Raw genomic sequence first — 17,138 nt, 5'->3', positions numbered from 1 at the left:
AGAAATAATTAGGGGCGCCACCTTCGACACTCCTCTAAGTCTCTTCTAAGTCAGAATTCTGATAAACAGGGCAGGCAGCCTTCCACACAATCCCCTTTTCTCAGAAAGTCCTCCTTACAAACTTTCCAACCAAGTCTCGTTTGCTCCCCAACAACTGGTTCAATTCCTGCTTAGGACACATGAATGGATTGTGGGCTTGATCCCCAGTAGGGGAGTGCAGGAGGCAGCCAATTGATGATGTTTCTCATTGATGTTTCTATTTCTCTATGCCTCTCACTTCCTCTCTGTCTAAAAATTAATAAAAACATATTTAAAAAAACAAAATGAGTTTTATAATAACAAGTTATTAGCATTTATCTCTTTTACTTGTATCGTGTGCTTTTTCCCCTTAACTTTTAGATGCATTTAAGATTATAAACTTGCCTATAAATCACTCAAGCAGTATTTTATTGACTGCTTACTTTTTGGTCCAAGTTTTCTCATTCATCACCATATTCAGGTATATCTATAATTTATCATCACATCTAATATTCCATGACTGTATGAGGAATAGCTAGACATATTTCTTGATAGAGGATTTTCACTTTTAATCCCACAAGCAGTACCACTAAAATTATGATATGCATGGAAATATATTAAATATTTTATAATTATCTGTTTTCATTTTTTTTATTAAAAAGGTTTATAGAATAGTCTAGTTTAAGATTCATTTTCTGATTAATGTGAAACCTAACATTCACAACAAGGACACTTTTCAGGGAACTAGTAAATTAAAAGTATTCACCTTGCACCTATATTACATCGGATACTCATCTAACTAAACTCATTTTTATTTGTTGCTTTAAAAAAATATAGTTTGCCCTCCTTAAATTAAGCATTTGCTGTTATGTTTTGATGACTAATGAGCCTTTGTCTAATTCTGTGTTAACAGACACATATACCTATATTTATTTCTGTTCCAATCTAGAGCAGAATCAGAAGACTTTCTTTTTTGATCAGGATGGGGTAACAGACCAAACTGAACAATATGTGTGTAATGATAGTTTGCTGACATTGGACAACAGGCAGAGCATAACTGTGGTCTGAGGAAAAAAGGAACAAACAATGTGAGCCAATAGCCACTCTAACTTCTTACCTGGATAAAATATTTGAAGAAGGAAGAAGGGAAAACCTTAAAGAACTTGGAGAGCTCACTGAGTTGAGAGAATAGTAATTGTGGTTAGGGAAAGTAGGAGGAGCTGATACAACTGGAAGGTGTGGGACAGCCATCAATAAAGAGGGAGATACAGAAAGAGCTCCAAATATTTGAATAAGGTTCACCTTATTAATTTTTCCCTCCTGAGCATTAGAACACTCAGCAAAGTGAGAGAAACTCACTAAGGTCTGGCAAAGAACTACAAGGAAGTTGTAAGATGAGCAATCCTAGTTTGACCAGGAAACCTAGATATTCAAACTCCAACCAGGCAGAGTAGAGAATACTTAGAGGTCACACAGGGCATGGATTAGAGATCACAAAAGGGAAAATCTCAGTAGTAGAACTGAAATACCCCTGAAGTGAAGACTAATCTGTACCTTCCATAGAGATGCTTAATAATAGTCCTCAAAGCAATCAAACTGATCTACAAGTAATTGCAAGTTAAACCCTCATAATCTCTAAAGGAGATAAATAAATCCAATAATCAACCTGTAGCATTTACAATGTCCACCCTATAAAAATTGTTAGGTGGTGAAAAGGAGTAGGAAAATGTAACATGTAAATCAAGTCTCAATATATTTAAAATTGTTGAGTTCACTGACTAAAACCATATGTAAACTTTTTAATCCCTAAGCATGTGAAAATTAGATTACATTTTTCCAAATAACTCATAAATAACAACAAAAAAACTCATAGGAAAGAGATAAGGTATTGAAGCAATGAAGCATGGTATCATTCATCTCGGGTAAAAACTGCTGTTTGAATTTTAACCCTGCTGTTCTGGCTTCTGCACACCTGCTCGCTTAAACAATAGGGTAGTTGCCTCAGTTTCCAGAGACCTGGAAATTCACATAAATCACCCCATTATGTTGCCAGCCCACATCACAAAGGCTATTCTCCTGTGTCTGAGGACCAGAACCACAAGATTGCTTTCCTTAACTCAGTGGCTCTGGGAATACTTTCCAGTGACTCAGTGGCTCCAGGAACTGAAACTATAGATAACCTTTAAAGATTATTAACTTTGCTCAATTCTGCTTCTATAAAACTGCTTTTGCAAGATAATTCCACATTCCAATGTCTAGCAATATGTGGTTTTTGCCTTTATAAGATGGCTACTGCCCTCACTCAGGCACTATGAGATTTGGAGAGCATTTGCCCCCTCATTAGTCCTGTCTTTGAAATAAATGTGGCTCCTTAATTCAACTTCTGGAGGTGTCCTTGTGTGATTCACGGGGTACATTACAACAGTATTTTTAACTAAAGGAAAATAAAAACAAAACATATTAAAACTTGTGAAGTAGTTTAAAGCAAGGGGTGAGATAAATATATAGTTTTAAATGCATATAGAGAAAAAGTTTTATTAAAAAACACTTTTGTATGGTATGATTAACATTCAAAAATGTATACAAATTGATGAGTTTGGTGCAGTATACATTCATGAAACCATTACTACAATCTATGCCATGAACATAATGTTGCAGAAGACCAAAGAAATAGCAAGCACGCTTCCTAGAGAAAGGGAGGGACCCTGTTTATTAACACTAGTGGACTCTGGGAATAATTTCCAAATCAGAGTGCTGTAACACGCAGAGGGCTTCACTTTTTATAACATTCTGGGGTCTTTGTCTTGAAGATATGGTTCCTCCCCCTTTTGTGGGCTTACAGGAAGGCCCCCAGGTGTTGGGAGCCCCCAGGCCATATCCGATGATCTGTCCTGGGGCCAGCGATAATGACCTCCCCCCCACCCCAGGGCAGTGCATTGTTCACAGTTTTTATGGCCTGACATGCCTTGCAAGACCAGTTTCCTCTTCATCCTTCCCCCACCCCACCCCCCTTGTCCCACAAGCTTCTGTTAGCCTTGTGGAGCAATGACCATGGGATGTTATGGTGAACAGGGGTGACGACCACTCTTAGCTACTTCCTGCTGGAAAGGGGTGATGACCAAGGGGTTAGCATCCTGCTTCTTTCTCTCAGAGGGTTTTGTAGGGAGTTCTTCTGGTTTGTAGGACCATATGAAGTTTAAAGTCATTCCCGTCCAGTTTTCAGGCAGGCAGAGGTAAGCAGTGGTCCCGCACATGTAGAATGTTCCTGCAGGGGGCACCAGGGGTAGGTGGTGTTTTCAGCCTTGGGGGTAGAGTTGTATAGTTCATCTGGGAGGTGACCTGTTGGATATTGGCTCTGCGTACTGTTGAAACAAATAGGAACAACATTAGTTAGCTGCACATTGGCCGTGACAGGTCCTATCCAATACAATTCTACCCCCCACACACACATGCATTTGGTAGTAGAGTCATAACATGCTGCAGGCTGATAAGTATAGCTAACAAAAATCTGGCTTGATTGGGTTTTCTCGTGGACTACCTGGTCTAGCATATTTGGGTAGCGAGTTTCTAAGCAAGGAGCTAAGGAAGGCATGACGAAGTGTAATCTAACAATTTATGATAAGGCCTTTGTTTCCTTGCTGGGTGGGGAGCAGTAATTTTATGGTGCTTCTGTGTCCCAGCAAGAGCAGATGAGTTCTGCTCCTGGTACTAGTCTCAGATTCTGCTGGCACTCATAAAAAGACAAAAGAAGAATTATTAGATAAAACCAGTCATTATCCAGAAATACTAGAGCATGTTACGTTAGGAGGAGATAAGAAAGAAAGATTAGTGTTAGGGAGAATTCAGCAGGGTGTTATCTGAATTCCTTGGAGAAGGTTGCTCATCCAGGTCTGCTATCTTCTTGAGGGTGATCCACAGGGGGTGTTTCTGGTCAGAGGTCACCTTCCACTCAGAATGGTTGTCACTCGGCTGGTGGGCTGCCTTCACCCGGAGTGGTGGATCCAGGTGTTTAGTCCTGCAACCTTAAGAGCTGTGGGGGTGGTTAATATGACTGGATAGGGTCCCTTCCATGTAGGCTTGAGGGGCTCCTTTTTCCAATCCTTTACCCAAACCTGGTCTCCAGGTTTATAAGGATGTACAGCTGTTCCTAGAGAGATGGGTAGTTGGTCAATAACCCACCTGTGGACCTCAAAGACAGTTTTTCCAAGTCCTTGTAGTTGTTTCTGGATTTCTAAGTTTCCTATTTCCCCCAAATCTCCCTTTGGCCGAATTAAGGGAGGGGGTCTACCATATAGAATTTCAAAGGGAAAGAACCCTACCCTGGCCCTTGGGGCACAGCGTACCTGCAGGAGTACAAGAGGCAAGATATCTGTCCAGGGTAAGGTTGTCTCTTGGCATAGCTTAGCCATAGCCTGTTTTAGAGTCCGGTTCATGCGCTCCACTTTCCCTGAACTCTGAGGCCTGTAAGCTGTATGCAGATTCCATTTAATTCCTAAAGCCTTGGCTACCCGTTGTACTATTTCTGCTACAAAGGCTGGGCCATTATCGGACCCTATGGTCACAGGTATTCAATACCGTGGAATTATATCCTTCAGCAATGCCTTAGTGACTTCTCTTGCCTTTTCAGTGCGAGTGGAATATGCCTTGACCCAACCTGAAAAGGTGCAAACAAAGACTAGCAGGTATTTATTCCCTCTGCTAGGCCTTATTTCTGTAAAATCTACTTCTAAGTCCTCAAAAGGAGCTTGTCCACAGTGGTGAACTCCTATTGGTCCCACAGGACCCTGTTTGGCATTGTTCTGAGCACAGAGGAGGCAACGCTGAGAGAGTGAGGCACACAAGGAGGATATATGGGCAATGAGGTAGTACCTGCCTAACAAGGCTTCTAGGGCAGCCTTTCCTAAATGAGTGAGTTCATGCTGCTGGAGGACTACCTTATGGGCTAACTGTTCTGGGACATAGACCCTATGATCTGGGAGTATCCACCAGCCTTCCATTGTTCTCTTGCCCCCTTATTTCTGGGCCCATTTCTCTTCCTGAGGAGTGTATTTTGGAGGTTCAGGTAATTCAGGGGCCAATATGATCCGTGCTGGTGCTGCTTCTTCTTTAGCAGCCAGCTTGGCTGTGGTGTCAGCATGCTGGTTTCCTTCTGATACTGAGTCTTTCCCTTTCTGGTGACCTTTGCAATGGATGACGGCTATTTCCTTAGGCTCCCAGACTGCTTCTAGTAACTTTAAAATGTCATTCTTATTTTTGATTCCTTTTCCTCCTGCTGTCAAGAGCCCCCTTTCTTTATATATGGCCCATGAACATGCAGGGTAGCAAAGGCATAGTGCGAGTCAGTGTAGATGTTGGCATGCTTATTCTTACTGAGTTCTAGGGCTCTTACTAGGGCCCAAAGTTCTGCCCTCTGTGCTGACCATCCTTCAGGAAGGGCCTGTGCTTCAATTGTCTCAAAGTTTGATATCACTGCATATCGGGCTCGTCTTTTTCCTTCATCTAAGAATCTGCTGCTGTCTGTGAACAATACCAAGTCCACATTTTGCAGGGGCCTATCCCTTAGGTCTGGCCAGCTGGAATAAACCTCCTCTAGGACTTCCAGGCAATCATGCTCAAGGGCCCCCTCAGCGATGGGCAGAAAGGTGGCAGGATTAAGTGTTCTCACTACTTCTAATCGTACCCACGGATTCTCACATAACAGCCCTTGATCTGAATCATACGAGCATGAGTCAGCCAGTGCTGCCCCCTTGCTTCCATCAGGGTGACAACAGCATGAGGTACTTTTACATTTAAGTTTTGTCCTAAGGTAAGCTTATCCACTTCCTTGACTAATAATGCTGTGGCTGCAAGGGCCCTGAGGCACGGGGGCTACCCGGAGGCAACTGAGTCAATCCGCTTGGAGAGATAGGCTACTGGTCTTTGCCAGGGTCCAAACTCCTGGGTTAGAACTCTTAGGGCTACCCCGCTGTTCTCGTGAACAAAAAGATTGAAGTTTCATGTCACATCTGGTAGCCCTAGTGCCAGGGCCTCAGTGAGTTTTGCCTTTATGGTGACGAAGGCTTTCTCCTGTTCAAGACCCCAGTTGATGGGTGCCTTCTCTTCACCTCTTAAAGCTTCATAGAGAGGCTTGGCCAGGTCTGAAAACCCTGAGATCCAAATTTGACAGAATCCTGCAGCTCCCAGGAATTCCTGAATCTGCCGCCAGGTGCTAGGGACTGGGATGGCACATACTGCCTGCTTCCTTTCAGTCCCTTGCCTTTGTTTCCCTTGGGTGATCCAGAAGCCTAGATACTTGACTTCTTTCTGACAAATCTGTGCCTTTTTCTTAGACACCCGATAACCTGTTTCAGTTAGTAGTCTCAGAAGGGCCCGTGTTCCCTCCCAGCACTGAGCTCGTGTGGAGCTGGCCAGTAGGAGGTCATCTACATACTGGAGTAGAACACACCCCAAGTCCTGTCCTGGGAACTTAGATCAGATGCTAGTGCTCCACTAAAAAGAGTAGGGAGTTCTTAAACCCTTGTGGCAGTCTGGTCCAGGTGCACTGCTCTTTGGCCCCTGTAGTTGGGTTTTCCCATTCGAAAGCAAAGAGAGGCTGACTGGAAGGTGCTAATCAAAGACAGAAAAAGGCACCTTTCAGGTCTAGGCATATAAACCATTCTGCCTCTGATGGGATGAGTCCCAGAAGAGTGTAGGGGTTTGGCAGTGCTGAATGCAGGGTTATAACAGCCTCATTAACAGCCCATAGATCCTGCACCGGTTGGTAGTAGTTAATCCCAGGCTTTTTGACAGGCAAGAGAGGCGTGTTCCATGGAGACCTGCATCGTTTAACAAGTCCCCACTGAAGCAGCCGGTCTAAGTGGACCTGGATTCCTAGGCGTGCTTATCCCTTGGAATTGAATATTGGCGGATTTTAACAGGCTGTGCCCCAGGCTTTAACTCGATTGGCACCGGGGAGTGGTCCTTAGCCAGGCCTGGAGGATTCCTTTCTGCCCAGACCAGTGGGAAGTCCTTCTCTAATTCAGGTTCTAATGGTGAGGCCTTTGTCTGGGGGGTATAAAGTCTCCATTCTTTTTCCCTCGACACTGCTAAGGATAGGATCATTGGGGAGGTCTCCTCACCTAGGCGAAGCTGTGCTGAGCCACCTGGAGCAAAAGTGATTTCTGCCCCCATTTTCCTGTCTGGCAAGTACAGGAATTCATGAATTACTTGATGACTGCCAAGTTGGCATCGGATCGGCGAGGGCGGCAGAATGGTCTACGGGTCTGGTCCCCAGTAGCTCCAATAAGGGTGACCTCCTTTCCTGAGAGAGGCGCTACTTTCTGAGTGACTACTGTGTGCTCAGCTCCCATATCAACCATAAAGTCTACAGTCTGGCTCCCAATTTTCATTCTGACCATGGGCCTCTGGGAGCCTAGCTGAAGTGAGCCCGGTCTGTCCTAGTCGGAATCAGCCATTGCTAGCCCAATGAGATCTGCTTCAGGTGGCTCTGGTTGATAGCAACTGGGCGGAAAAGGGAGCCCAGTCTTTTTACTTTGCTGTTTGGGACATTCATTCTTCCAGTGTCCTGTTTCCTTACAATAGGCACACTGGTCTCGTCTCAGGCTCGCTCTTCCTTTTCCCCCTGGTCTGTATCCTTGCTGATCTATCTGGGAGCCTGAGCCTCTAAAAGCCGTTGCTATTATATTGGCCCTTTGTATTCTCTTTGCTTCCTCCTTCCTTGCTGCACTGTCTCGATTGATGAAAACCTTGTTAGCTGTCTCTAGCAGTTCAGTAGCATTCTTTCCTGCAAACCTTTCCAGTTTCTGTAATTTTCTCCTGATGTCAGGCTGGGCTTGGGCTACAAAAACGGCTTTTGCCATGGTTTGATTTTCTGGGGCTTCAGGTCTAAAGGGGGTGTAGATCTGGTATGCCTCACATAGTCTCTCATAGAAAGCTGCTGAACTTTCATTAGGCTTCTGGAAAACCTCAGAGATTTTAGCCATGTTGGTGGGCTTCTTGGCTCCAGCCTTGACTCCTTGGAGGAAGGTCAGCCGATATCTTTCTAGCCCGGTCCTTCCATCTTCTGAGTTCGGGTTCCAATCGGGTTCCTCATCTGTGAAGGCCTTCCTGGCCCATCTGTCTGTATCTAATATTCCTGCCGGGGCCTGGGTCTGGAGCCACTTCTGAGCCTCTGTTACTACTCTCATGTGCTCCTCAGTGTTAAAGAATGTGAAAAGGAGCTACTTGCCATCCACCCAGGTGGGCTTCTGGGTCTGGAAGATCATTTCTAGGAGGTCTATCATGGCCTGAGGTTTTTCAGAATAAGCTGGGGTGTGATGTTTCCAATTCAAGATGTCACTGGTGGTAAAGGGCTGATAATAATAGACTGGCCCTCCCTCCTGCAAAGTCCCATCTTCGCCAGCTAGTTTGGCACCCAAATCTCCCTTAGAGGCATCTGATGTGCTGGTTGTGGCCTGGGCCCTTGATCGGCTGAACGTAAGCGCTGCCCAACTGTCTCTGAAAAGCCTGATTGAGGAGAAATGGAAGGGGGCCGTGTTTCTGGACCTTTCAGACCAGCTGGGGAAGCACTTGTTGCTGCCTGTGGCACATATGGAGATGGTAAAACTAGCGGGCCTTCCTCAGGGGATCCTGGCAGAACAAGGGGTTGGGTTTGAGAGACCTGTTTTTTTTCTCCTACTACTAAAACCTTACAGAACTGGACCCAAGGTGGCAAGGTTTGAGCAATTCCTAACCAGCTCTCTATGTAAGGGAACTGATCTGGGTATCCGGGGTCTGTTGTGACTACATTCCAGACTGCCCTAACCAGTCCTACATCTAAAGATGTAGGGGGCCAGCCAACCCCAAAGGCTGGCCATTCTAATTCACAGAATTTCCTCGGTGTTTTGGGGTTCATTTTAATACCATAGTCCTCAATAAAACCCTTTTCAAAAATTTCCAACATGCAATTGAGAACAGCTGGTTTACTTTGTCCCAACCCCATGATGATCGGTGGCAAGAGACAGACAAGGGTGCAGGGAAATTTACTAAAAGCCTGGAGGGTCTCCTCAAAGAAAAGATCCTTAATCAGCACAGGCAGGGGCAGGGTGGGTAAAATCTTTCCGCCCTGCAGAGCTGTGGGCCCCGCCCCTGAAAGTCCCAGCCAGCCAAAAGAGACTTTCAAGAAAAGCCACAAATACCTTTAAATCTACCCCAGAATTCCAAAATTTCAACCTAAAACAGAAAAATCACAGAGCAAACCAAAGCCCCTAGTACACAAACATAGACAGAAATTTTTATCAACTATCTCTCCGTGATAGAGAGCAAACGTCTCTGAGAAAACTTAACTCAACAGCGCTGCTTGAGACTTTTGCAGACCATCACGGGTTCAGCCTTCAGTAAATCAAATGTTTTAACCAGATGAGCAAACAGAAAATCAAAGTAGCTTTCGCTTTCACACAGACCAGTTAATCAGCAGATAATTATGCCAAGACAGACAAACATCCATACTCACACTCTCTCAGACTAGCCCAGACTGGAGCTGAGCAGATAATGCCCAACTCCCCAGATGGGCATGGGGGCACTCCCGGCACCCACGCCCCAGACCAGAATTCTTGACCAATGTCTCGGTGAGAACCTCCCAGAGGAGTTAAGACTGCATCCAGCCCCCCTTTTCAGTAGCAAATTGGCTAGTCCCACACACAAACAAACAGAAGAGTGAACCCATAATTCCTTAATCAAATCTGAATTCACTCACCTCCAGAGTCCTGATTCCTGATTTACCTGACGAAGACCTATGATTTCTGGGGAGGTGATCAAGCTCCCCCTTCCACTCACTTGGAGTGGGCCTGACTGACTGGGGCCCCTACCTTACAGATTCTGTCGACAGGTCCAGAGGTGTCTGTCAACTTTCTCCAGATGCCGGCTGGGTCCTGGGCTGAGGTCCGGGAGCGCCTGGAGTTCCCCCCAGTTCAATTCTGCTAAAATCAGCAGTGCGCGCCTTCCAGAGGCCTGTCCTGTGCCCCCAGGCCCCAAACCCCATCCACTCACTGGAGGCAAGAGCCAAACATGGTTAGCTTCCCGGTCAGGGAACCAAATGTTGCAGAAGACCAAAAAAATACCAAGCATGCTTCCTAGAGAAAGGGAGGGACCCTGTTTATTAACACTAGTGGACTCCAGGAATATTTTTCAAATCGGAGTGCCGTAACACGCAGAGGGCTTCACTTTTTATGACCTTCTGGGGTCTTTGTCTTGCAGATATGGTTCCTCCCCCTTTTGTGGGCTTACAGGAAGGCCCCCAGGTGTTGGGGGCCCCCAGACCATATCTGATGATCTGTCCTAGGGCCAGCAATAACGACCTTCCCCCCCACCCCCAGGGCAGTGCATTGTTCAGTTTTTATGGCCTGACATGCCTTGCAAGACCAGTTTCCTCCTCAATATCAATTGCTCATGGTTATACCCACAAATAATGTTGTTGGATAATATGGTAGTACTCTTTTTAGTATTTTGAAGGAAGTCCATACTGTTTTTCATAGTGGCTGCACCAATTTGCAAACCATCAATATGCACCAAGGTTCCCTTTTTTCCACATCCTCGCATACATGTGTTTGTTGATTTACTGATGATAGCCATTCTTATATATGTGAGGTGATATCTCACTATGGTTTTAATATGTATTTCCCTGATGATTAGTGATATTGAACATTTTCATATGTTTACTGGCCATCAGTATACCCTCTTTGGGGAAATGTCTATTATTTTAAATAAATTTGTTTGTTTTTTGGTGTTAAGTTGAATGACCTCTTTCGGTATTTTGGATATCAACCCCTTATCAGGTATATCATTGACAAATGTAGTCTCCCATTCAGTAGGTTGTCTTTTTGTTTTATTGATGGTTTTCTTTCCTGTATACAACTTTTTAGTTTGATATAGTCCTATTTGTTTTTATTGTTTCCCTTGCCTGAGGAGATGTATCCAAAAAACCTAATACTAAGAGTGACAAAAAAGGGTATACTATCTGTTTTCTTTTAGAAGTTTGATGGTTTTAGGCCTTACATTTAAGCCTTTAATCCATTTTGAGATTATTCTTGTATATGGAGTAAAAGTGTAGCCTAGTTTTTATTTTTTTATTTTTTGCATGCATCTGTCCAGCTTTCTCAACACCATTTATAGAATACAATGTTTTACCACACTATATATTCTTATTTCCTTTGTTATAGATTAATTTACCATATCAACATTAATTTGTTTATATTTTCAAAGATCCAGTTCTTGGTTTTATTGATCTTTTATACTGTTTTTCTAGTCTTTGATGTTTATTTTCTATCTGACCTTTATTTTTTCCTTCCAGAAAGAATTGTAACCAAACAAAAAATGGGGGGGAAAGCATTATTTTCTTTTTCTTTTTTATTTTTATTGATTTCAGAGAGGAAGGGAGAGGGAGAGAGAAAGATAGAAATATCAATGATGAGAGAAAATCATTGATTGGCTGCCTCCTGCATGCCCCCTACTGGGGATCAAGCCCGCAACCCAGGCATGTGCCCTTGACTGGAATTGAACCCAGGACCCTTCAGTCCGCAGGCTGATGCTCTATCCACTGAGTAAAACCAGCTAGTGCTGGGGGGAAAAACATTAAAAAAGTAATGACACTCATATATTGATGCAGAGGTGGGGAAAAATACATTTCATGTATACAATTCTATAATACCTCATCTGTATATTGTATTGTCTCTTTATTACCACAAGTCAAGGCTCCTTCCATCACCATTTATGCCCTATTTACTTCTTCTACTGCCCCTCACCCCTCTTCCCTCTGCCAGTCACCATACTGTTGTCCATGAGTCTGTTTATTTTGTTCAATAGATTTCATGTATATGTGAAGCATATGGTACTTGTCTTTCTCTTACTGACCTATTTCACTTAGCATAATGCTCTCCAAGTCCATCCATGCTGGCTGTTGTAAGAGTAAGATTTTCTTTTTTATGGCCAAGTAGTGTTTTATTGTGTAAATTACCACAGCTTTTTTATCTACTCTTCTACTGATGGACACTTGAGCTGCTTGCAAATCTTGGCTATTGTAAATAATGGTGCAATGAACATAGCAGTGAATATATATTCTTTGAATTAATGTTTTGGGTTTATTTGAATATAATTCTGGAAATGGAGTTGCTGGGTAAAAGGATCCATTTTTTTTTCTTTTTTGAGGTAATTCCATACATCTTTCCACAGTGCTACACTAATCTTCATTTCCACCAACAGTGCATGAGGGCTCCCTTTCTCTACATCCACATCAACACTTGTTGTTTGTTAATTTATTGATGATAAATAATAGCCTTTCTGACAGGTGTGAGTTGATATCTCATTTTGGTTTTAATTTGCATTTCTCTGATGATTAGTGATGTTGAGCATTCTTTCATATATAATTTGACCATCTATATGTCCTCTTTGGAGAAGAGTCTATTCAGGTTTTTTGCCCATTTCTTAATTGGATTGTTCATTTTCTTGGTGTTGAGTTTTAAAAGTTTCTTACAAATTTTGGATAAGTCCTCATCAGATATATCAGTGAATATGCTCTCTGATTCAGTGAAATTAGAAAATGCCATAAAATTTTGGATATTTTTTAAAGTTAACTATTTTAAAAGATGATCTATTTGAAATCTGGCTTAGGTTTGGTCTTGCATATTTACTTTGTATTTCAAGGTTTTGGAATGATAACCATAACTCTGCTTATAAGCATGGTTGTGTTTTATGATCTGTGACTATGATAGCATATGAACCATAAAATAGTGGTTCATTGTTTAATGTAATGGCTGGTAAGAGAGCTTCTTTTTCTACTCTTGATTTATGCTCCTAAAGAAAAGATAAATGTCCTTGAACATTTTATTACAGAAATGCTCATATATGATCTTGTCTAAAAAAGTGTACAAGGTAAATTATTTCATGCTCTACTGATACAGAAGGTCAGCACCTACCTCGGTAAGTCTGGCAATATTTTGGCTTTAGATTCAACTGTCATAATGTAACTGTTTTCCTGTGATAAATACTTATCTGCAACTTAGGTATTTTTTTTCTCCCCTATTTTCTAAGCAAATTTCTATTAATGTTGCATAATTATAAATTAAATTTTAGCAATCTTATATAGTAAATAGGTAATATGCAAATTGACCATCACGTCTTCACACAAGATGGCCACGCCCATGTGGTCAAAGATGGCTGCCCCTATGTGGTCACAAGATGACCACTACAAGATGACCAGCAGGGGAGGGCAGTTGGGGGCAACCAGGCATGCAGGGGAGGGCAGTTGGAGGCAATCAGACTGGCAGGGGAGGGCAGTTGGGGGGTACCAGGCCTGCAGGGGAAGAGAGTTAGGGTTGACCGGGCCAGCAGGATGGGCAGTTAGGGGTGACCAGGCTGGCAGGGGATGGCAGGTGGAGGGGACCAGGCCTGCAGGGGAGGGCAGTTAGGGGTGACTGGGAAGGGAGGGGAAGGCAGTTGGGGGCAACAAGACCTGCAGGGAAGGGCAATTGGGGGCAACCAGGCCTGCAGGGGAGGGCAGTTGGGGGATATTGGGCCAGTGGGGGAGGGCAGTTGGGGGTGACCAGGACTGCAGGGGAGGGCAGTTGGGGGCAATTGGGCCGGCAGGGGAGCAGTTAGCATTGATCAGGCTGGCAGGGGAGTGGTTAGGGGGTGATCAGGCTGGCAAGCAGAAGCGGTTAGGGGCAATCAGGCAGGCAGGCAGGCAGGCAAGCAGTTGGGAACCAGCAGTCCTGGATTGTGAGAGGGATGTCCAACTGTTGGTTAAAGCCTGATCTCACAGGGATTGGGTCTAAACCAGCAGTTGTACATTCCCTGAGGGGTCCCAGATTGGAGAGGGTGCAGGCTGGGCTGAGGGACACCCATTCCCCAGTGCACAAATTTCATGCACCGGGCCTCTAGTATATACATAAAAATATTATAATGAATACATTTCAATTTATCTCTCTAAATATTGAATTTCTACTATCTTTTTGAGTTTTTTGTAGTTATGATTTTCCTCTCTTCCTCTTCCCACTCCCACCTTTTTTCCCTCTTCTTCCTTTGCCCCTAGCAACTAGGTTCCTATCATATGAAGCCATATACACCCACTCACACTAGTCATTATTAAATGTAACATAATATTGTATTAATTTCTCTGATGTCTGCTTCCTTTTTTCACTTTGTGTGTAGATGCCCATCTGTGTTTTACTGAAGTAATTTAAAGTAAGATTTTTCATCTTAATTACTTTTCAACATCTGCTTTCTCTTAAGTTATTTTCACTCTGTATTTATAGTTTAATGGATTCCTATTTAATTTCATCTCTATTTAATTACATGCTCTAACGGTACTTTATAATAGATTACTTTTTTCTTTATTGATTAAGGTACTATATATGTGTCCTTGTTCCCCCATTATCCCCCTTAAACCCCCTCCCCCCGCTCATGCCCTCACCCCACTGGTGTTTGTGTCCATTGGTCGTGCTTATATGCACGCATACAAGTCCTTTGGTTGATCTCTCCCCCTTATCCACACCCTCCCCTGCCTTCCCTCTGAGGTTTGATGATCTGATTGATGTTTCTGTCTCTGGATTTGTTTTTTTTTTCATAAGTTTATGTTGTTTGTTATATTCTACAAATAAGTGAGATCATGTGATATTTATCTTTCTCTGACTGACTTATTTCTCTTAGCATAATGCTCTCCAGCTCTTTCCATGCTGTTGCAAATGGTAGGAGTTCCTTTCTTTTTTCAGCAGCATAGTATTCCATTGTGTAGATGTACCACAGTTTCTTAATCCACTCATCTGCTGATGGGCACTTAGGCTGTTTCCAAATCTTAGCTACGTCAAAATAAAAAGTTTCTACACAGCAAAAGATACCATCAACAAAACAACAAGAAAGCCCACTGCATGGGAGATCATATTTGCCAATGTTATCTTTGATAAGGGTTTAATCTCCAACATTTACAGGGAACTCATATAACTTAACAAAAGGAAGATAAACAACCCAATAAAAAAATGGGCAATGGACCTAAATAGATACTTTTCAAAAGAAGACATAAGGAAACCCAAGAGACATATGGAAACATGCTCAAAGTCACTAATCATCTGAGAGATGCAAGTCAAAACAACAATGAGGTACCATCTCACATCTGTCAGAAGGGCTATCATCAACAAATCAACAAAGGACAAGTCCTGGTGAGGATGCAGAAAAAAAGGAACCCTCGTGCACTGCTGGTGGGAATGCAGACTGGTGCAGCCACTGTGGAGAAGAGTATGGAGTTTCCTTAGAAAACTGGAAATAGATTACTTTTTAATATATATCAATTATTCTATTATAGTCAACAGTCTATGACATACCAATCTAGAATGGCATTGGTATAGTTCTAGTATCTGTATACTTTTCCTCAAAAATTATGAAGAATTCATATATATACATATATACATTTACATAAATAGATATGTATTCAAATGAACATTTGAGTGTATATGATAAAAATGTAGAAATATTATGTATACATACATATATTACATAGCAAAAGAAATGTAACATTTCCTGCAGAATTGGAGTAAATTCTTTATGTCTCCTTATACACACTCATTCATTACACCCAAGGAAAATGATCTTTAAATTTATGTTTAGTCTTTCTGGTGTGGCTCAGTGGTTGAGTGTTGATCCATGAATCAGGAGGTCATCATGGTTTGATTCCTGGTCAGGGCACATGCCTGGGTTATTGGCTTGATCCCCAGTAGAGGTTATGCAGGAAGCCAATGGATGATTTTCTCACCTTTGATGTTTCTATCTCTTTCTCCCTCTGAAGTCAATAAAAACATATTTTAAATAAGTAATTTTTGTTTATTATTCCTCTGCTTAGTACCTATAACTAAATACATTGTTCAGTTTGTTTTCAAAATTTTAATGCATAAAATTTAACTCTATGTGAAATTTGAAACTTGCTCTTTATCTCAACATTATGCTCCTGAAAATCAGGGACATTGATTTACATAGCTCTAGTTTCCTTACAGTTCATTGTTATTTAATATATTATTGAATGAGTATCATTCATTTTTAATTTTTTTATTGGTTAATCCTCACTAGAGGATATTTTTCCATTGATTTTAGAAAGAATGGAAGGGAGGGAACAAGGGAGAGAGGAGAAAGAGAGAGAGAGAGAGTGAGAGAGAGAAAGAGAGAGAGAGAGAGAAACATCGATGTAAGAGAGACACATCAATTAATTGCCTCCCCCACTTACCCAAACTGAGCCAGGGAACCTGCAACCAAGGCACATGCCCTTGACTGGAATTGAACCCACACCCTTTTATTTCACAAGAGGACACCCTAACCACTGAGCAATGTGGCCATTTTAACTTATTTTTTGATAGACATTTGAGTTACTCTAGTGTTTGTGTATTATAAATGTTGCTATGGGCATTTGAGCGATGTCTCCATATATATTTAGACAAAAATATATCTAAGGACACTGAATGAAATGACTGCTTCAAGGTCATTAACATCACTTATGCCTAGTATGTCAAACAATTTAATGTTAATCCTTTTAATAAATTTAAATTAATATTTCTTATGGATTTAATTTCCATTTTTCTCTTAAAAGTAAAGTTGAACAAAATTAATTTTCTTTTAAATTAATTTTAAAAGTAACTAATATTGCCTATATTATATGTCTAATAATAGTAAAACATCACATTTGAGAAACAAAATTGCCCATGATTCAAAAGTAAACAAAAAAAATCATCACTGGTTCATTACTGCTAAGGAAAAAGTAAATTTTCTATCTTCTTTGAAAAATATTATTTGACTACCCGAATGATACCTAAATTTTAATTGCAATTTAATTTGAAAATTTTATTATGTTTTAAAAAGTAAAGGGGAAGAAACCCACTAATTTTAAATTAATTAATATTGAACTCCCAGTTAAGTTGTTATTATAATGCTTCAAGTAAAGCTGAATCTAGCAAAAGAACTATATTTATGAATTTATTGGAAAAGTTTATTAGTAATTAATAAATAACATCATAGGAAGAGTCAAGTTAACATGATTTTTTATTAGAAACACTTTAAAGGGCTTTGGGAGGGTTACTTTTAATACATATATATTAATGATTTTAGAAGAC

Source organism: Myotis lucifugus, unplaced genomic scaffold, assembly GCF_000147115.1.
Source record: "Myotis lucifugus unplaced genomic scaffold, Myoluc2.0 scaffold_142, whole genome shotgun sequence".
Taxonomy (NCBI): domain Eukaryota; kingdom Metazoa; phylum Chordata; class Mammalia; order Chiroptera; family Vespertilionidae; genus Myotis; species Myotis lucifugus.
This window is presented reverse-complemented; position numbering follows the sequence as displayed.